Source organism: Rutilus rutilus (genome assembly GCF_951802725.1).
Source record: "Rutilus rutilus genome assembly, chromosome: 6".
NCBI lineage: Eukaryota > Metazoa > Chordata > Actinopteri > Cypriniformes > Leuciscidae > Rutilus > Rutilus rutilus.
This window is the reverse complement of record NC_140214.1, coordinates 15,838,576-15,860,304: the sequence shown is the minus strand read 5'-3', so window position 1 is coordinate 15,860,304 and position 21,729 is coordinate 15,838,576. Positions and strand designations below refer to the sequence as shown.

Below are 21,729 nucleotides of genomic sequence, written 5' to 3'. Positions count from 1 at the left end.
TGCTCATAAAAACAGAAGGATATTATGATACTCTGCTCTCTTGATCTTTCAACTTATTTTTAATTTTTTTGACAGGTCCAATTGACTTAAGGGGGTTTTGCCTGTTTTAAAATATAATATTTATATGAATATTCAACTCATATTTAAAATTATATTTCATTTTGTAGAATTTGTGTAGCATTATTTCATTTTGGATGTATGATCTTGAGTCTTACTTGTGAAGAACACTTTGGTCATAAATAGAGTAGCATTCACCTATGGGAAAACATCCTAAATACATCCTTTTTATGAAAAATATTTTTTACAAATATTTGAAGGATTCTTGTAAAAATTGACAGATCTAGAGTAAATATGTTCTCAATATTCTAAGACCAATGCCCTGGGCCTTGCATTTCGATGGTTCACTTTAGACAATCTAAGTAACTTTGCAACTACAGTCCATGTCAACTAACTCCCATTAGAGTATTAATAGACTGTTAGGTTATTTAGTAAAAGAAGTTGACGTGTGCTTGCAAAGAAGTCAGTATAATGTCTGTTCGGGGACCATCAAAATAAAGTGTTAGCAGACATTAAGCAGACAGTCTACTAATAATGTAATGACTGATAGTTGACATTAAGTTACTTATACTGTAGTTAGTAGAATGTCTAAAGTGGACAATCAAAATAAAGTGTTACCCTTGCATATGTTTTGGCTATATTGGTGTGTTGAGAACAGGTTTCACATTCAGCATCAGACTTATTTTGAATTTTGCATGGGATTTTGTGACTTATACGTAGCTGGAATAGTGTGTTAACATTTATACACACTGTATTATGCAACAGCACAATGTATAATTGTTAATGTCTTTAAAAAATATAAAGTGTCAATGTTTACAAGTTAAATGTGAAAGTTACCACAATTTTGGGGGTGTACTGAAAAACCACAAGTACTAAGCATGTGTGTAAAACACATTTTTAAAAGCAACATCTGTAAATAACGGGCAAATAAAGCACACGCCCAAATTTCTAAACTTATCCACATCATCCGGGAAGTGTGTTGTGTTTTCCATGGTTAAAAACCAGAGCTGTGTGAAGCGGAAAACCGAGCTCTCGAGATAGACCAGCTGTCAGATCTAAGCCTGTAAACCCCACATCCACAACACCTGTTTTCCACGCAAACAAAATCACTCACACTTCCTGTGGATGTTTTTCTGTGTCATCTTATCTTTTATCTGCAAAAATAAATATTAACATTTAAATGTATAAATATATTATTATTATCATCATCTCGCAAGGTATGAGCAGGTTCTTAATGGATTAAAGGTTGGTAAAGCCTATTTATGCAATCTCATATTTTTGTCTATATTTGTTTGCATTGTACAGCATTCTAAAAGAAGTTTAAAATTGTGGTCTGCGTTTTTAAACGAGTTTATGACAATAACATTTTATTAATGTAGCATTTTTGGTTCCCCAAATTACTTTTCAGTGATCTTTCAAAGAACTTTTTGTGCAATGGAAAAGTTCCACGGATGTTAAAGGTTCTTCAATGCCAATAAATAACCTTTATTTTTAAGTGTGTGTGTATTTTTAAATTTTTTTTTTTTTTTGTAATAAAGTCCAGATATGTTTTATAGGCTATCCTCATTAAGTATAGCGGATGAAGATATAGTCCTCTGAATAAAGACAGATCAACATTGTGACTCAAGTTCCATTATTCTGTTGTCATTCTCATACAAGGTCTACCCCATTAGCACACAGAGGTGAGCACTACAGCCTTGTGACCTTAAATACTGTACATGAGGTCAGGATGACGCCTTTTGCAAAAAAAAAAAAAAAAAAAAACGTCCAATGTGAAGAGACATTTTAGGGGCAGGACAATGATTACTCTGTTGGCCAAGAACCACCTTTGATCAAGTGACAACTTTGTCACAATGTTGTCCTCTAATTTATTCAACTTTAAACAAATTGACATCTATTTAAATGCAAGCTTTATTAGTGACCTAGTGACATAATGCAATATTTGATTAATATTTAGTCAAGATTAATAAGACTGCTCTAAGGCCCTTAACTGACCCTTCTGGATCTGAAATTAGAAAGGATGAGAAACTGACTAAGGGTTTCAAAGCTTTTGCAAGTAAAAATAAAAATAAAAATAAAATAATTGTGAAACAAAGTTTGCCAATAGTCCTACAGTACGTAGTAATAAATGTTAGCAATGTGTTATTGTTTAGGAATTTATCAGAAATCAGACTGCAATTTAAAACAAAATTGGGTAACACTTTATTTTACAGTGTCCATGTACTTACCATAGTAATAACAGTAAATTATGCATAATTACATGCAACTAACCCTCAACCAAACCCTAATCCTACCCTAACCCTATAGTAAGTACATATAGTTGTTTAATATTACTCAGTACTTAAATATGTAATTACACTGTAACATTGACACTTTAAAATAAAGTGTGACCCAAAATTATTAAACTTGGTTGTTAAACAACAGCAACAGACTACTACTAACTTGACTAGTATGGTATTAAATAAATAAATAAAATAAATAAAAATAAAAATGTCATACCACAACAGAGATAATTATTGCAGAGATAATATCAAAATAATGTTTAACTGGAGCTGAAGTGTTTATTTGTGGGAAATACACAGAACATTAAGTTATTCTTTTATTTTATTAAAGCTATTTTTGACAAGTTCATCTGTTAAGATTAGGTAGGGGTTTTGAACTAAAATTGAAAATTGTATTTAATTATGTAGCATTACCTTCAGTTGCATATATCAATGAATGTTTACTGTATGTAAAGTCATTTTTTGTGGTGTAATGATAAAAAGAGTATAAACAGTAAAAATATTATTTTATATTATATTATTTTATAATTATGTAAAATAAAAGTGATAAAAAAATAGTATCTGCATCATTAAAAGTCACCTTAAATGTCTTAAAACTAATCTCTGGCATCATTTTGAAAGTAGGTTAGTAGGGTGATTTGAATCAAGGGTATTAATTGAAAACATATTAAATATAGGTGGATTCTACATTAAATCTGGCAACCTGAATTATACGAAAAGTTGTACAAAGCACAAAACTAAAACAATATGCAACTGGTGAACACCACGTGGAAAATCTTACACTTTTTTTCCAAAAGTAACAGAAAAACACAAATGGAAAATCTTATCCACCCCTATATGTTGTAAAACATCAGAAAATGTTTTACAGTTTTGAAAATGCATTTCAAATAAATATACGTTTTACGCTTCAATGTGTCTTTGACTGTCACATGCATGTTGCTTTGACCTGAATGCATCTAAATATTAATTGCACGATATAATGAAATGCATGAGTGCTGTATAAGCTCTATTAAAAGACTGCAGTGAACAGTTTAAAACTGCAGCAGGTGATATAATGCTGTTCTTACTGTGCAGTTCACATAATAATTATTTTACTACATGCAGAAACATAAATTTTTCATGATGATGGTGCTGTAATAATGCAAGAACCCGGACTATAAATTATGTAAAATAAATGTGATTTAAAAAACAGTTACTGTACTGTTCTAGATATACAGTAATTCAGTTTATGTCACCTTAAACGTCTTAAAGCTAACCTCTGGCATCATTTTGAAAGTAGGTAAGTGGGATGATTTGAATCAAGGGTTAGTATTATTTTCCACAGGAAGCGGGCGCTGTGCAGAAATAAGACATGATGCCTAACTTCCTGCCTACGTCACAGACGTCTGTGGTTGTTTTTCTCTTGTGTGAGGCAAGCAAGACAGGATGTGTGTGTTTGCGCATGTGTGTGTGGGTGGGTGACAGAAATGAGGACAGGAAGACTGATGCATGCATGTTTGCACATTTTGCAGCTTGCAGAGAGACAGAGAGAAATGTAGCACATGCACGACTTTGGTCTACAATATGAACCTTATAATCTGTCATCATGTAGGCCTAGTTTACCAACAGTACTTACTGTTAAATACTGTTAAAAAACACACTTCCTCTTTCATTAGGATTTTTCCACGGTAGCACCTACTTTATACTTTCATTGTATTGTTCATAAAAATTATTCATAACTGAAACAGAGGGTGTGATTAGTCATAAAAGCACATCAAATGTGCATCACAGAAAAGACACTGCAAGAGAAAGAGAGATTTAATCATTACTGTAAAAAAATTTTTTTCCGATGCTTAACCTTTATGCTTTCCTTGAAAAGTGTGATTCATGATAAACATCTTGCTCATTTGAGTTAAATAAGTACCAGTACAAGATGCACACATGTGGAATTGTGAATAAAGGAGAAACTGTGTTGCGGTTTTAAATTCATTATTTATTCATTCCCATTTTGCACTGCATTGTGTTTTGTACAAAAAATGTCAAAGATATGCTTTGTTTGTATTTATTTTAAGCATTAGTCTATAATATGTGCATCAGTATTTCATGATATGCTGTATAAGTACGCACATTCATGTGCAAAACACATTCATGAAGTCCTGTGCAGATCAACAGGTCTCTATAGTGTCATCATGCATCAGTGGTTTGGACTAATTCCTCAGTAAATGTGCAGGACTGCTGAAGTGAAGACAGTGACAGAAGCCTCCAGCAGAGGGCCTACAGCAAGATCATCCTCCCAGACAAATCTAAGTACATACTGACACCTATTGTCATTATTGTAATCTGCAGTTCTGTGCTTTTAATCATATGTTTACTTAAAAATGAACACTAGATGACGCCATTGCTCCATTAATCACACCTGTGTGTTAACCTAAAAACTTCACTGTTTCCTTGAATCAGAGATTTTATATTGGCATTGTGTGAAAATTCTTAATGTTATCATTGTCTTATAGTTCAATGTAGTTAATATATTTTCAAATTAATTAATTAGACAACTTAATATAACTTGCCTGCATAGCACAATTTATTGATTGCATGCAATGACATGCAGCTCCTGGAGGGCCACAACCCTGCAGAGTTTAGCTTCAACCCTAATTAACACACCTGATCCAGCTAATCAAGGTCTTCAGGATTACTAGAAACTTCCAGGCAGGTGTTTTTGGAGCTGGTTGGAGATAAACTCTGCAGGACAGTGGAGTTTGACACATGTGGTTTAAATCAACCTTAAAGTCAGCATGAAATGAAATTAGGATAGTCTTTTCTTCCCGATTGTGAGTGAAACGGCTTCTAGAACAGGAATAAAATGTATGGTGGGACTTGATTTGATCCATCAGGAGTTGATTTTATCATTGGATCTTTGTGGTTTGCTATTGCTGCAAGAGGGAGGGAAAATTATTGTGCTTAAAGATTAAAAGGACACATGAATAAAAAAAAGTATAATGATTTGCACTGATAAATACTGCAATACTCAAAAAAAAAAAAGTAAGAATTGTCCGTTTTGATTTATCTGTGACTTTAAAGGGTCCTCCACATATAACACAAAATCATTTGATCATTTCATGCTCTGTAATAAGAAACATCATATTGGCCTTAAGCTTTAACAGTGTCTGGTGTGTTGGGTGTAATGCATTACTAAGTGATTAATTACTGTAATTTCATTACTTTTCTCATGAAAAAGTAAAGTAAGGGATTACTCTTCATTTTTCTGTAATTTAATTACAGTTACTTATAATGTAATTGCATTAAATACTGTATAGACTATAGAACAATTCTATACAATTCTGTAAAAGACTGCGCTTCTCTGCCTCCCTGCCAATCTGTCTCTACAGCACGACTTCACTATCCAGTTAGATTCATCATCCATCACCCCATCAAGGTTGGTCAGAAATCTTGGAGTAATATTTGATGAACAGCTGACCTTCAGAGACCACATTACAAAGACAGCTCGATCATGCAGGTTTGCACTGCACAACATCAGGAAGATCAGGCCTTTCCTGAGCATGCAACACAACTTCTCGTCCAGGCCCTGGTCATTTCTAGGCTTGATTACAGCAATGCTCTTCTGGCTGGACTTCCATCATGTGCAACTAAACCTCTACAGATGATTCAGAATGCTGCAGCCGTCTTGTCTTCAATGAGCCCAAAAGGGCCCACGTCACTCCTCTGTTCATCTCTCTGCACTGGCAACCACTCGCTGCTCGCAACAAGTTCAAGGCATTGACGCTTGCTGACAGATCTACCAAAGGCTCAGCTCCCTCCTACTTTCCCTCGCTCCTACGAGTCTACATCCCTACCAGAAGCCTACGATCAGTCAATGAGCCAAAAAATCACTCTCCAGAACATTCTCATTCATGGTTCCATGCTGGTGGAATGCTCTCCCCATCCTCATCCGGAATGCAGAATCCCTGACAACATTCAAAAGACAACTGAAAACTCATCTCTTCCGTGAGCACTTAACCTCATAAAAAAAAAAAAAATTCCTTTTTTGTACTTTGAGCACTTCTTGCGTTGTTTTTGCCTCTTCACGATGACTCGCTTAATTTAGTCCTAATTTGTAAGTCGCTTTGGATAAAAGCGTCTGCTAAATGACTACATGTAAAATGTAATGTAAAACAATGGTGGATTTAAATCCAAAATTTTATGTCTAGTGTTAAAAAATATGTTTTTAATGTAACATTCTCCCTTTAAATACTTTGGCAGTTCAAGAATAATTCATACAATTTTATATTTATTTGAAAGAATTAAAAGAGCAGTTTCATGTCTATCCTTGTATAGTTCAACTGGTCGAGGTTGATGTGGGATTTAGAAAGTAATTAGTAATAAGTAATGTAATGTGGAGTAATTTCTTTTAGAGAGACTAATTAGTAACACAATGTAATTACTCTGTTGAAGATGTAATTAGTAGCTAGCACTAGTTAGTAATTAATATTACCCAACATGGTATACAATTCACTATAATTAACTGTTACTAAATTTAAATGATATGTGTATAATCCCCCCACCCTCTCTCCTTTTTTGTCAATTTAGACAGCATCAAATAAAAGGGGTTGGGGTGATCAGGAAATGACCTGAGAGATGAATCAGCTAGTCCTTAAAACCTCTAGGACAGGGATGAGCAACTTCGGTCCTGGAGGGCCACTGTCCTAGCTTCAACCCTAATCAAACACACCTGAACAAGCTAATCAAGGGCCGCAGGATTACTAGAAAATTACAGGCAGGTGATTTTTTCAGGGTTGGAGCTAAACTCTGCAGGACAGTGGCCCTCCAGGACCGAAGTTGCCCATCCCTGCTCTAGGATCATTCTAGCCCAGGGATGTCCAATCCTGCTCCTGGAGGGCCACTGTCCTGCAGAGTTTAGCTCCAACCCCAATTAAACACACCTGAACCAGATAATCAAGGTCTTAATAGGCATTCTAGAAACTTCCAGGAAGGTGTGTTGAGGCAGGCTAGAGCTAAACTCTGCAGGACAGTGGCCCTCCAGGACTGAGTTTGGACACACCTGTTCTAGCCATTCCCTCAAGAAATTTTCCCTTAAAGGGGACATAACACACGCAGTTTTTTTAGTACCTGGTTGGTTACAAATCAGACAAAATCACTTTATTATATGAGTCGTTTGAACTACGTTATAACGACCATTAATGTCTTTTAACTCAATGTTTAAATGTACTAATGTTTCATACTAGTATGTAACCGAAGCTACAGATTGTGAAATTAAACATTTCTAGTTCTTAGTGTTTTTTCAGTTAGCTTACATATACAATTCAATTACTATACAATAGCTGTCTGTCTGTCTTTCTGTAAAGCTGTGTGTAATGTGAAAAGCGCTATACAAATAATATAACACTTAATGGCAGACTGCTAGATTACCTGCTTAAAACGTTTTTACAAACTGTTTTTATCTCATCTTGTAACAGCGGGATTTAGCATGCTACATAAAGCTACCACATAAAACTAAAACAGCTCACGTTAGCTACAAGAAGTTATTGTGAGAACAGCTACTACCAGGCATACTACTGGGTTCCTAAGATGGGTCTCATCTCTAGACCCATCTCTTCACCACACTGTAACCCGAACTTGCACGTTGGTGGGCACACTCCTGCTCTCACTCTGGTTGATGTGTGCGCACGCTCTTCCAGGAGAAGTGTCCATACAAGGAATTCAGACCTTATGAAGTCATACAGGGCCATAATCGGAAAAATAAAACTTTCCAAAACTTATACGAATCCTGAAGGAGTGTATTTGGCACAGAAATACTCTTTTGATACGTCCAACTCGTTTTTTTTTTTAACTTTGGCAATGTTTAGCATGAGAATCCAAATATTTAACAGTGTAAATAAGTCCTAATGCATGAAATAGCATTAGACATCCCTTTTAAATGAATAGTTCACTTAAAAATGAAAATTCTGTCATCATTTACTCACCCTCAAGTTGTTTCAAACCTGTATGAATTTCTTTCTTCTGCTGAACACAAATGAAGATATTTTGCAGAATGTTGGTAACCAAACAGTTGACGTTTGGAGACAGAATTTTTAATTCAACTATTCCTTTAAGAAAACCTTTAAGAAAACAGAGCTCTTTCACTTTGCTTTAAAACATTACGAGAAACCCTCTGCTCTTTTGTAAAATCACAGAGTGTGCATCTATTCGGAATACTGAAAGTAAGAAGTATCATCAACCAAAATGTACATGACATTGTACATGATATTATCAATGTGCATTGGATGTTGTAATGTAGGCTACATGTTTTCAGTTACATTTTATATTAAGTTCTTTTATTGTGGCAAGGTGGAGTAACCAAAGCGTTATTTAACACTTGCCATAGAAAATAGTCAAGAAATTACACTAAAAGTACAAAAGAAATAACTGCAATAATTACATTTAGTGCATTTAATTAGACTGCATTAACAAGATATTATTACATTATATAACAATAATAATGTTATTATAATTATGACATTGTTATTATTATTATTATTATCATTATTATTATTATTACATTTTGTTTCTGATTGTAAAGTATTCCACATTTCGGTTACCAGACCAGAAGAAAAAAATTATGGGTAATTTAAAAAATAACCCTGCACCAAAGCCTTTTGAACGAAAGGTGGTGCTGTTGGCCTTTTTTAGAATAAATATTCAGCTTGATAGATATGGACATGGTTTTCATTAAAGAAAAATAAATAAATAATACTTTTTGGTTTCTTAGACAACAGAACTTTCTCAACAGAATAATTCTAGATTAAATAAATAGTCAATAAATAGTCAATACAACTTTTGCCTTCTCATTTTAATACACACAGAGGCAGAATTGCCAGTCCTATGAAAGTCATAGTCAAGTCGTTTGGAAAGTGACCGTATTATTTAACCGTAATTTGTATCCAAACTGAAGTTTTAGGACGCATGTGTGGAAGGAACCGAACTACAATGCACGTTACACACGCGTTGTCTTTCATGTGGTGTCCGTCGCCTTACCTTACAGAGATGGAGAAATGTACTGATGTCATCTGAAGGTTTCACTGCCATCCACCGCTGCTGCTCCGTCAGTTTTGCAATCCGCGCGTAACTTTAACTCAAATGTATACTTCTCTCTTAAGCCGCTGTCGATTTATCAAATGCGTGTAATCACGTGAAATTACATTAAAAGAGTTGTTTCAATGAAATAAACAAAGTGTCTTCTCGTTTTTACATGACAAGTGTTGTTCTGTCAGTGTTGCACAACTTCGGAGTAATTAAACGCAAAATGATAAACACAATGCAGAATGTCCCTTTATGTACACCATAGTTGATAAAAACATTGAGGAACTGAAGGCCACGAACAGCTTTCACAGCTTATTTTTATATTATTTGTTTAATGGAAGTTCATGGACGATTGGATAACTTTCAAGCGATGTTTGTCAAGAAGTTTGGTATAAGGTACTTTTTTATCCTTTTTTTTTTTGTTTTTTTGCAGAAAACCTTTTCAAACTCTTTTAATTTCTTTTGTAAAATCACAGAATGTGCACCCATTAAAAATACATAAACCAGCAGCACAGAATTGTATAATGTATATGGTATGATATATGGCATGGTTTATCAGCATGCATGTTATTTTGTAATGTGATTGTGTAACATGTTATATCAAATAATATATTAAAGGTGGTAGCAGCGATTGTGGGTGACGTCCAGGGCAGGACTTAGGGTGGTGGGGGCCCCTGGGCTTGAGTCACTTTCGGGCCCTACCTTCTATACATTACTTTAAATAGAACAAAATGATACACAAGCTATGTATTAGAGCTACACAATTCTGGATAAACTGAGAATAAAAATAGAGATCACGATTCTGAACAAACAACTAAACAAAATAACAATTTATGTTAATTGCTGAAGTCTATTAAAAATGTTTAATTAATCTGAATTATAAAAAAAAAAAAAAAACTTGGGTTTGAATGAATGATTCAATTCCTCAATCAAATACACTTGTTTCATAGATGAATCAGCATTTTTGAACGAATCTCCTGAATGAACGATTCAATGACAAATGTTTTTTAAAAGTAATTTGTCGCCATCTGGTGGCGTAACAATATAATCGATCCAATCGTTATTTGAAGTGCAAAGCTACTTTCAAAAGGTGACTGGTACCATAGACAGTGTTACATGTTAAAAAAACGTAATAATTTATTTATATGACCACTGATTGAAGCTTGAATTTTTTTTTCCAATAAATAAATAATGATTACAAAAGTTCAAAGTGATCATAAGTTTATTGCAATGCACAAATGTCTTGGTCAGAATGAGAATAAAACACTTATTTACCTGGAAAACATTATGTTTTGATTGTGGCATTTCTTTGAGATTTAGAATCCAGTATTCCTATAGGCTAATTATTGTTTCTTTTATGAATTTAATAAATAACTCTGTCTCGTATTCTGTCCGAACGATCCATGTAGGCTACTTAATCAGTGTTTTGTGTCCATTCGTTTTTCCTTTTTTAACCCGTAATTGAAAAACGAAAAATTAACGGTTGTTGTTTTTTTAAAACGCAAAGTTGAACACCAACATTTTAATTTGAACTGGCTACACCAACTGCTGCGCAAAAAAAGTAAATATCGACGAATTTTCTGATTTTTGTTTATGACTTTTTGCCCCTTTATTAAACATTTAAAATATTCAAAGATTAATATGGAAAACATGTCGATTTTACTGGTTTTCAAAGGCCAAATTAGAACCTGGAAGTGATGTTTTTCCCGCAGTGCTGAATGAGAAGAGCCATTAATATTATTAATAAACTATTGCTTTGGCTAAATCACATCTCCATCTCCGCTGTTAAGCAGATGCGCTTTTAGAGAGAAATGCACATTTCATACGGAGTAATCAGAAGGTATTAGCTCTCGATTCGAATTTGTTCGTTTTAAAGTGGACATTTCAAGCTTTAGCCTACACAGGCTATATTTTGTTTCAGTTCTCGCGCTCCAGTTTACGGAGATCATGAAAGTGCGTCTGATTGTTTTCTTTTATTTTACAAAAGCACAACGTTTTCTTGTTATTGTGAGTTTACACAAATAAAAGTATTTGAGAATAATGTATTATTATTTTCTGTATGACCAGAAATGATAGAGTATTTTAAGTTGTTTCCACTGTTGATAGGAAAATGCAAGTGTTCGCGCTCGCGCCTCCGTGCCATGCAGTGCGCGCTCCACATTCAGCTTTGTTCCTTTTTTGCATAAAAGCGTCTTCTAAATATAGCCTATTAAATGTTATAATTAAATAATATAAAATTATTATTATTTGCGTAGCTATACATGGACCTCAAACACACCGTGTCTTCTAACTCAGGTGACTGTAAATGCGCAAAAACTGTTTCCATTGCAGTTTTGCGAAATATTCCTTTTTCGAATTGCCTGAAAAACCACCTCATGCGAGCGTAAAACATTTTTTTTTTTTTTTGCGAAATTGACGTGTTTCCATTGTGCTTATTTTCAATTCGCAGTTTCAATTTGCGCAATTTGAAGGGTAATGGAAACGCGGCTACTGTCTAATGCAGACAGTAAACGAGGCACTACGTAACTGCCAATAACCAATCAGCAAACCTCAAGATGACTGACATTTAATTTAGCTAATTAAATTTATTTTTCATTGCAGGGCAGGGCCAGGTAACAATGCTAGACCAATCAACAAACTTTAAAATGAAAAATTAAATGACTGACATATTATTTAAAAAATCAAACGTAAACGGGCGGGGCCCCCTATTGGGCGGGGCCCATGGGCTTGAGCCCAGTCAAGCCCAATGGTAAGTCCGGCCTTGGTGACGTCACTTCTGTTTGTGTTTGAAGCGAGATGGGGGGCAGCTATCGGATCGTTAGAAAAGATTAGATGAATTTGAAAATTTACTTTTGGGCCTGAAATTGCTGATACCACATTTAAGTCATGAAATGGAAGTTGAGATAGTCTTTTCTTTCCTATTGTGTGACATATATTCAAGTGAAAAGGCTTCACCAAGGGGGTAATCCAGCACCCAGAAAGCGTACCTTCCCCGGGCCGCCATTGGTTAGCAAGCCATCACCTGCTGTTAGCATTCCATTGATTCCCATTCATTTTGGCGTCACTTTGACAGCGAATAACTTTACATCTGAGGCGTTTAAAGACTCTGTTTATCCATTGTTTATTTCTAAAGAAACAGGACAATGTATAAAAGGTCCAATTATCTTGTATCTTACGTTATGGCCCTGTAGAAGCAGTTTTTGTAAAAATAGGCTAACGATTGCGTCATAACCACGCGACTCTGTCGCACAGTAGAGAAATTACCGTAGAGACAGGAGGAGAAGCTTGCAGGCAATCGGGGGGACGTGGAGGCATACAGTCCGATAAAGTCAAAGGAGAAGTCATAGAGAGTCATAAAGTTGCCCCTGCTCCTAGCTCATGGACAGCTCCGACTCACGCTCTTCGTCTCTGCAAGATTCGGAAGGGAATGATTCAGATTTCTCTTGGCACAGCTACTAGAAGACTTACAACTGTCAGACAGGTTGCTCACGTCACATCTATAGCCGTTTCTCAATACCAAGTACGCAAAGTTCGGACTTGAGTCCTTGGTAGTTCGGACTTGACAAGTTCGACTCAGGAGAACGAACTCCCTAGGACGGGAGGACGCAAGTCCGATAATTCTGAAATGGAACAGCGGCGTACTTGATAGCGTCACTCAGCTCGCACTGGCTTCTTCGGTTATCTCTTTATGTATATCTAGGCTGTGGTTCAGGCAACGCAATTGATTATCTTCACTGCATATTTATAACAACACGAAATATAAAGCACAACCCTGACTCTTGATGAATGATGAATAAAAAAACATTATAATATTGATCATTAAAACTAACATTTAGCAAAAAGAGACAGGGTTGTGTCATTTTATTTTATTATATATGTACATACAGTGAAGAGAATGTAGGCTATAATAAAATATTTTATATGTTTTAAGTATATAAAATAAAATGACATAACCTTTTTTTGTTAAATGTCAGTTTTAATGATCAATAATAGCCATTATAAAAGTATAAGTAGCCTAAAAGGTATAAGAAGCTATACAATAATAAAGCAAACGATTCAATCAAACAAAAGACAGCTCGCTAGGCTACAACGTTAAAGTTAAATAGACTAAATAAAACTATGAAACTTCACTTTGCCCTCAGCTTAATGTTTTGCCAGGGAACAAATGATAGATTAATGAGACAAATAAAATAAATAAATCGCCCGTTAGATATACACAAGACGATTTATATCTCATGTTAAACCACTAGACTAGAGACATCCAAGCCAGCGGCAAGTCAGCAGCACTAGCCGAGGAAAGGCTGTTCTCGGCGGGGTACGAGCGCCGAGCGCCCGATTGCCTGGTTCTCACAACTCCGAAAACGTCAGATCAAATTTTCAAATAGGCGCTATCTTTATAAATAAACCAAAGATTTGATCTTTAAACAACTACATTCTCGCCTGAAATACTCTTAAAACTACATTTCGTGACACAATTACAGCAGTATTTTTAAATTACGCGGGGTTTCTCCTCTGCTATTGACGCTTGCTGGTTGGTGTGAGATGCATTCTGGGATACCTGGCTGTCTCAAGTCCGCACAAGTCACCTCTCGATGTACACGATCCGAAGCGCGTATTCATTTTAAACTTGACATTAGGAAGTTTTCCCTGAACTCTGTCAACATGACTCACTGTCAGCAGTCTGCCTTCATCCAGTAACAGCTCAAATAACGTGACAGCAGTGTATAAAACTGTTACAGGCACCGACATAATATTTCTGTCTTCATCACGACACAGAATAACAAAATACGTCCATAATAACCCGTTTGTTATTTAACGTAGGTAATTACGCGCATGCGTGAAACGGATCGTGCAGGTGGAACGGATCGTGTACCGACAGCATCCTCGGTAAAAGGGGCGAATCAAGAACACATCCGGGGATTTGAACTGGACTTGGCTAGATGTGAGCTTTGAATTGGAACAGTACTTGGGCAGCGACTGATGACGTTTCACAAGTCCACAAGTACAGACAAGAACGCATATTGAGAAACGGCTTATGTCGTCAAGCTCAGTTTGAGTCTGCGCAGTACGCTCAGCCATCAGGAAGTGAGTGATTCTAATTGAGTTCACTTTTCTCTTTTGAAGTCTATGGGGTCGCTGTGTCCATTTCTTTTACTGTCTATTAGGGATGTCGAAATTAATCGTTTCTACGATGCATCGCGATGCAGACGAGGACGATTCGGTATCGGTTCAGATGGTAATATGGTAATAGACCATAACCGATTATAATGTAGGCTACTGACGCTTTTCTGACGTCATTCTGTACGTGCTTTGTCGCGGTAGCATACAATGGCAGAGGGAGGTGAGACGTGAGTGCGAGAAAATAAAAAATGCTCCAACTACTTTAAAAGCCAACATCTGGGCACATTTTGGCTTTTATGAACAACCTGGTAAGCACGACCTGCAGAAGACACGTGCTATGTGCGCTCATGTCACGCACAAATAGAATATGCAGGAGGTAATACCACAAACTTGATAAACCACATTAGACGTTTTCACCCCGAGCTGTTAAGGCCTGGCAGAGTCTGACTGCTTAAGACAGTGGTTCCCAATTCCAGTCCTCGTGACCCACTGCTCTGCACATTTTGTATGTCTCCCTTATTTAACACACCTGAACCAGATCATCAGCTCATTAGGAGAGACTCCATGAACTGAACTGAGTGTGTCAGATAAGAGAGACCTACAAAATGTGCAGAGCAGTGGGTCACGAGGACTGGAATTGGGAACCACTGGCTTAAGAGATGCGCGGATGAGCTCCAACGTCACCCAAATCCGCAGCCAAAAACAAATCATCCACCCGCCACAATCATTTTCTCTGATTTAAGTATCCGCACCCGATGGTCAAATTACAATCATTCTGTGTTGTTACGCCGCGCGTGATTATAAATGGATGATCATCATCATTCATCACCTTCAACAGCGGACTCGGCGACGGTTGATGCGCACATCTTTAATGGTAACATAATACACTGATTAATGAGCGCTGCTTTTAAATGAACATTTCTTTAAAACAAAATTTATTTGACAGATTTTCCTTTTCTTAATGGCATAAACAAACTTTACTTCCTTGAAACTTAAACTGGAATCTTAAAAAAATGGAATCTGGAAACTTAAAACCAGTGTTAGTTCACACCCCTACTGTCTATGGGCTTCACGAACAAGAAAAAAATGTAGGGCGGGACTTGATTTTGTCCATCAAGAATTGATTGAATTATAGACCCCTTCACGGTTGACATCACAGGAAAATTCGCAGTTAGCAGTGCGCAGGTCGGGTTCAGAAAGTTCATTCCATCCCATTGAATTGTGTGTTAACCAGGTAATTTCTCGTCAAGAAAAACAATGCCTACTTGTTGCATCGTGGACTGTGAAAATCGCACCATTTGTGGAGTCAAGTTTTTCAGGATTCCTGCAGGATCTCATTTGTTTAAAAAAATAGATGACATCTGTTCAGATAGATACTGCTATCTGCTAAGTCTGTAGTATGACACAGGTCACAATTTTCTGTACACTAGCCTATAACGTTAAGCTATGCTAGTTAATAGTTTTGTGAAGTTTGATATCTGGCTTTAATTGTGACCTGTGTTATGCGACAGACAGATAACAGTATCTGAATAGATAGCAATACCAGTGAATATCTGGCCACTTGCTAACGTTGTCTACCCATTCTGTTAGGAGCTCGGGATCAGGCAGACAATCGCCATTAGCTAAAACAAGTTTATTATGGTACTGTTCCCATTCCTGTGTTAGCAAAGACAGTGCATACCTTGACACAATATGCCGGTCTATTAGTCACTCCATTTTTCTGACCCCATGCTGCGCGCGCACCCAACCTAGGCTTTCGATGTTAACAAACATTGAAGGGGTCTATTGGATAGCTGTCGTTTGCTGTTTCTGTAATCTCAAGTGAGTGACAAGTTGTTCCGCCCTCACGCCAGTAAACATGTCATCAAAAGATTACAAGGGCACACGACTTAAAAAAATATATATGCATGGATAAATCATTTATAATAAACACTCATAAACACTCATTTCACAAATTGAAAAAATTCAATTTTGATTTCATGGTGACTTTAGAAAAGGGTATTGGTGAGTCCAGCAGGTGCTCATCTTGTGGTCTGTGTAGGTCTAATGCCCCAGTATAGTATGAGCTTGGTGTAATAAAAATCCCCCCACTTTTGGACTTTTGGAGCACTCATTGTAGCTGCTGTCACATTATGCTGGTTGCAGGATTCCAGAATGTGAATATGGCGGTTGAGATTGAAGTTGTATTGTTGTTCTCAAAATTCAACTTCCGTGCCGAAGATCCCCTCTGGATGTAATGTAATGTAATCTCATGGAAGTTGCACTTACAGTAACTAAAAAGACAGAAGACAGCATCAACAAATAAAAATACCAGTTTACTTTTTACATTGAAATATGTTTACATTTTACATTGATCCCTCTGAATTGTTATAGACAGTAGAGGGGTTTTTGTACAGTGTATGTGTGTTTCCTGTTACTGTGGGCCTCAAAGCACAGTAATACATAGCAGAATCCATAACTGCTGCAGAGGAGATTTCCAGATGAACACGATTTTGTGCTTTGTGAAGTTTGATTGACAGACGTGGGTCAGTTGGATTGGCGTTTGTCACATATTCAGAAGCTTCATCAATCATTATTAGAAATTCTGATCTTGATTCGGGTTTTTGTCGGTACCAGTGCAAACTGTCTACTGAGCCTTCATATGTGCATGAGAGCGTAATGTTTTCATCCTCCATTAACACTATGGTGTTGTTATCTGATTTGATTCCATACCCAGTAGTTTCACCTGTAAAGATTTAGTACATATTACTTAGCACTGAAAGGGAAAAAAACAGAAAGTAGTTGTCTTTTTTATCCAAGCACAAGAACTAAATACAAATAAAAGGCAATAAAAGCTCATTTCTTACCAAAATAATAGAAAAGTATGAACAGACAGAGCAACAACATTGTTTTTGTGAATATTTCTCAAGAGAACTGCTATCTTTGTCCTGTCTTTGGAGGCATTGTGTCGTTCCTGTTTTGCAGTGACTTTCCCCTCAGCTAGCTCCACCTACTTATTCTCATATATTTTGTTCAACACCTTCAGAGCTGAAAACATGTTTTATATTAAGTTTTTAAATTGAGCATCATGAATTTCTATTTTGAATATAATTTCTGATTGAGTTTTTGTAGGGTGCAGTTGTGTTTCCTGTCACTGTGGGCTCCAGGGCACAATAGTACATGGCAGAGTCTTTGACTTCTGTAGAAGAGATAGTCAGATTCATATGTTTGATGGTTTTATCAGCTACAGCGGTCAGACGGAGAGAGGACACTGATTGGGTTTCAAAGAACAAAATGAGGTTCTCAGGTTTGGATCCGGGATACTGACGGTACCACTGCAAATTCTGAACATTGCCAGTGTAGTTGCAGATCAGTGTAACATCTTTTCCTTCCAAAACCTGCATATCTGTGTTTAATGGTGTTATCACGTCTGCAGCAGCATTCTCTGTTTAAAATAAATAAACAAACAAACACTCAAACTAAAAATAATAATTTCTAGTGGACAAATTTAAATTGTTGACAGTATAAAATGGGGGAAAACATTCCCACAGTAATTGTTATGAATCACTCACCTTTTAGAAGAGAAAATATAATGAATACCAGGAGCAGCATCTGCACTAATAAGAGACAATGACTTTGAGAGTCAAGACTTACAGTTTCCTCCTCTTAGAGTATAAAGTGACTCAATGTAAGTCTGTCTGCTCTGTTTTTAATCTGAACTGAGACTGAACTACAATTGGTTCTTAGAGCTCCACCTTCTGGAAGAATGCAGGTGAGATCACTTTTGCTACAATATCTCATCATTTCATATGAGATGTATCTTAAACAAATAAGCATTTTTGGCCTAATGGAATATAGAAAATTGAACATGATTATTTGAGCGACTATTTCAAAAAGTATTTGAATATAACTTTTTTTTTTTTTTTTGTAAGTAATAAGGACTGTCATTGTCCAGTACAAAATAATCCAGAATCAAACTTATGATAGTAGGAATTTTTCCTGTTATGAGTTCATACTGTACTGGTTAACTTTGCATATCGTAAATTAAAGTGTTTTGTCTTGTAAAAGTTGTATTAAGTGACCAGTAATTAACGAGAAATGTGGTGCTAACATTTGCTAATATAGTAGTTCTCAGAATAAGGCAACACTACACAGCAGAGGAAAGGAAAGAGGGGAAAAGACTGAGACACTGCATGGAAAGAAGCTCCTCCCTCTTCGAAATATGACTATACAATATACAAGAAACCTGTTAGTGTAGATGGTTTTCCTGTGACTGTGGGCTCCAGAGCATAGTAATACACTGCAGAGTCAGATACAGCAGCAGAGGAGATCTCCAGATCCACACGGTTATCATGAAGTCTAATGGTTTATCAGAAACTCTGGTCTTGATCCAGGCTTCTGCCGGTACCAGTGGAGACTGCAAGCTGATACATCATATGTACAGGACAGAGTGATGCTGCTTCCTTCAGTTAAAACTACAGATGGTTTGTTTGGACTGATGACATTCCCATTCGCTTCACCTGCAAAAACATTAACCCATTTGTGGCCAAATTTTTCTGAATGGTTTCATGCGTATAGTCGTGTTAGTGTCCTATGTGAATGTGAGGCAACTATAGTTGCCGTTGGGCAAATATGTTGTATGCACCCCCTCAATGTCAAATATGAATAGGAGGAGAACATTTGGCATCTATCTCAAAATAACTGCTTTCAACAGATCAATCTTTATTCATAAACAAATTTATTATGTATAAAAGTCGAAGAACATTTGATGCAAACCCAAAAAAGCTGCATGTAGCTTATAATCGCTTGAATATGAAAACACAACAAACAACAAATCCTTATCCTTAAATCTTAACCCTTGTGCGCTGTTCGGGTCTTTTTGACCAACATTTCTTACTTTCATGTGGATAACATGGATTATTTGACATGGTTTAGTGTAAGATTTTTGCCCATCTTTTGGAAAATGCAGTTTTAAAAGTAACATATTATCACTTTAACCAGTAGATGGCTGCAGAGGTCCAAGATTTGCTATTTGCTGTTTGACTAACTGATAGTCATCTTTTCACAAGTTTTTCCTGTTGTATTCATATCTACATATTATGAAATCACAATTATACCAATAAAAGTTACTTTTTGTCAAAGTTTAGGCATTTTTTGTACTGAAAAAAAAAACTTGTACAGTTTTTCAATAATGTTATATTATGATTAGAATCAAATTAATTTTGTCAATGGACAAAATTCATCCTCAAAATCAGAAACAACACAGAACACACATAGACAGAAATTAAGTGGCACACTTTAAATTTGTAGAATTATATGAAAAACAGATGTTTTAAATAAATGATAAACTCTAAAGACTCCAACTTTTCTCTGTAACATCCTGATCAGGTTTTATTCTAATCAAAATGTAACATTATTGAAAAACTGATTTTTATTTTCAGTACAAAAACTGCTAAACTTTGACAAAAAGAAACTTTTATTGTTATAATTGTGATTTCATAATATGTAGAGATGAATCTAACTGGAAAAACTTGTGAAAAGATGTCTTTTAGTTTTAAACTTTTAGTGATTTTAGAGCTCTACAGCCATCTACTGGTTAAAGTGATATTTTATTTTACTTTAAAAACGGCATTTTCCAAAATATGGGCAAACAATCTTACACTAAACCATGTCAAATTATCCAAATATTTTTATAAAAACCTATTTAAAATAATATTTTTTAATTCATTTATATACATTTTGTGGAGTAAAAATGAACAAATGTGGAGTAAAAACATTAATAAACTGAGTAAAATTACAAAATTACAAAAAATGGTTACAAAATTACATTTTGTTGCCTGGGTTCTCTGAGATATGTATTTACAACGTATTTGCCCACCGGCTTTTGACTAAGTATACAAAAAACTATAGATCTCTTGTAAGATTTGTTTTGTTTGGATGATTCTAGAGACCTTCATGAATATGTAGATATATATGTCAACAAAGAAATACTTATTAGTAACATGAAAATGACCTTTCTTTGGGAGGGTTTGCCTTCGCCATGCTTCCTGGAAGTAGGGGTAGGAAGTTGACAGCCTCATGTGACAGGAAGGAAGTGAATACCTATTTATTTTTCTTGAAATCCTTTTTTGGTTGTTTGCTTGCATGTCATTGAGACATAAAACATGGATAACATCTAGAAAAATACTTACAAAAGGAAAATGACAACTATACACTGCATCAACTATAGTTGCCGGTGGGCTTAAGAATCAAGAAATATAATGGATTCAAATTAGAATAGATTTAAAAAAAGAAAAAAAAAGAAAACTGATTTATTAAAACTTGATTTATTTATTTTAGTGATGTTCTGGAATACAGTCTAAAGTGTATATGATTAATAGTACTTACAGTAACTGAGGATATAAATGAAAAAAGACAAGATAACATGTTTCTGTAGTTCAAGTTCAGACTTCTATCAGTATCTGTATGAAGGTTAGTCTGTCACTGTTGTCTTTTTGATTTCTTCTGAAGTTTACAAACCTTTGAGCTCCTCCCACACATACTACTTTTCATCTTACCATCAAGTCAAGTAAAGTCATCTATATTTTTTTAGTTTGTTTTATACAATATAGATTGCAGTGATCAACAGGAAAATAATGATTGAATGATGCAAGCAGAGTTCAATTCGGCTTTAAAGCAGCTTGAAAAAAGAAAAGTGTCATTATTCTGCTGTTATGAGATCATCATTTATTAAATTAGTTCAGTTCGGCTATAAAGCAGCTCTGCGTGAAACAGTGATGTCATTGTCCAGCTCAGTTCAGTTCTCTTCTCATCAAATAGCGTCAGTGCAGTCAAATCATTCATACAAGTACAGACAGCATATGAATAAGCTGTAGTCCAGCGTAATAAAAAAGAATACTTCACAACAGAATGGCTGTTCACAAAATCATGTTTAATGGTTTCATAGAAATAAACTAAATATTTTTCTTGTGAATCACAATTAAGAACTATATGTGGAATATACAGTGTTAATTAGCACATTATTCTAATATCTTTAAACAGAATGCTTTATAATTCCAAGCTCTCTTACGTTATTTTTTTTAACTTTCATTTAATTTTTTATTTATTTTTTATGTTGTGTCAAAAAATGATTTGATATTATGTGGGCACAACTGGAACATGTAGATTTTAAAACCATTTAAAATTGGTCCTAATATCTGAAATACTAATCATCATTATGAGACTACCTCTTGATAAG

General features: G+C 35.5%; 1 long non-coding RNA gene across 1 annotated transcript; it reads right to left on the bottom strand.

The window, feature by feature from the left end:
- Positions 1 to 16,968: 16,968 nt before the first annotated feature.
- On the bottom strand, positions 16,969 to 18,164 carry LOC311292508. The gene is made up of 3 exons (XR_014627729.1): positions 18,065 to 18,164; positions 17,360 to 17,937; positions 16,969 to 17,238 (listed from the first exon to the last, which is right to left on the bottom strand). It is a non-coding gene; the product is annotated as an uncharacterized lncRNA (long non-coding RNA).
- Between the last annotated feature and the right edge of the window lie 3,565 nt (positions 18,165 to 21,729).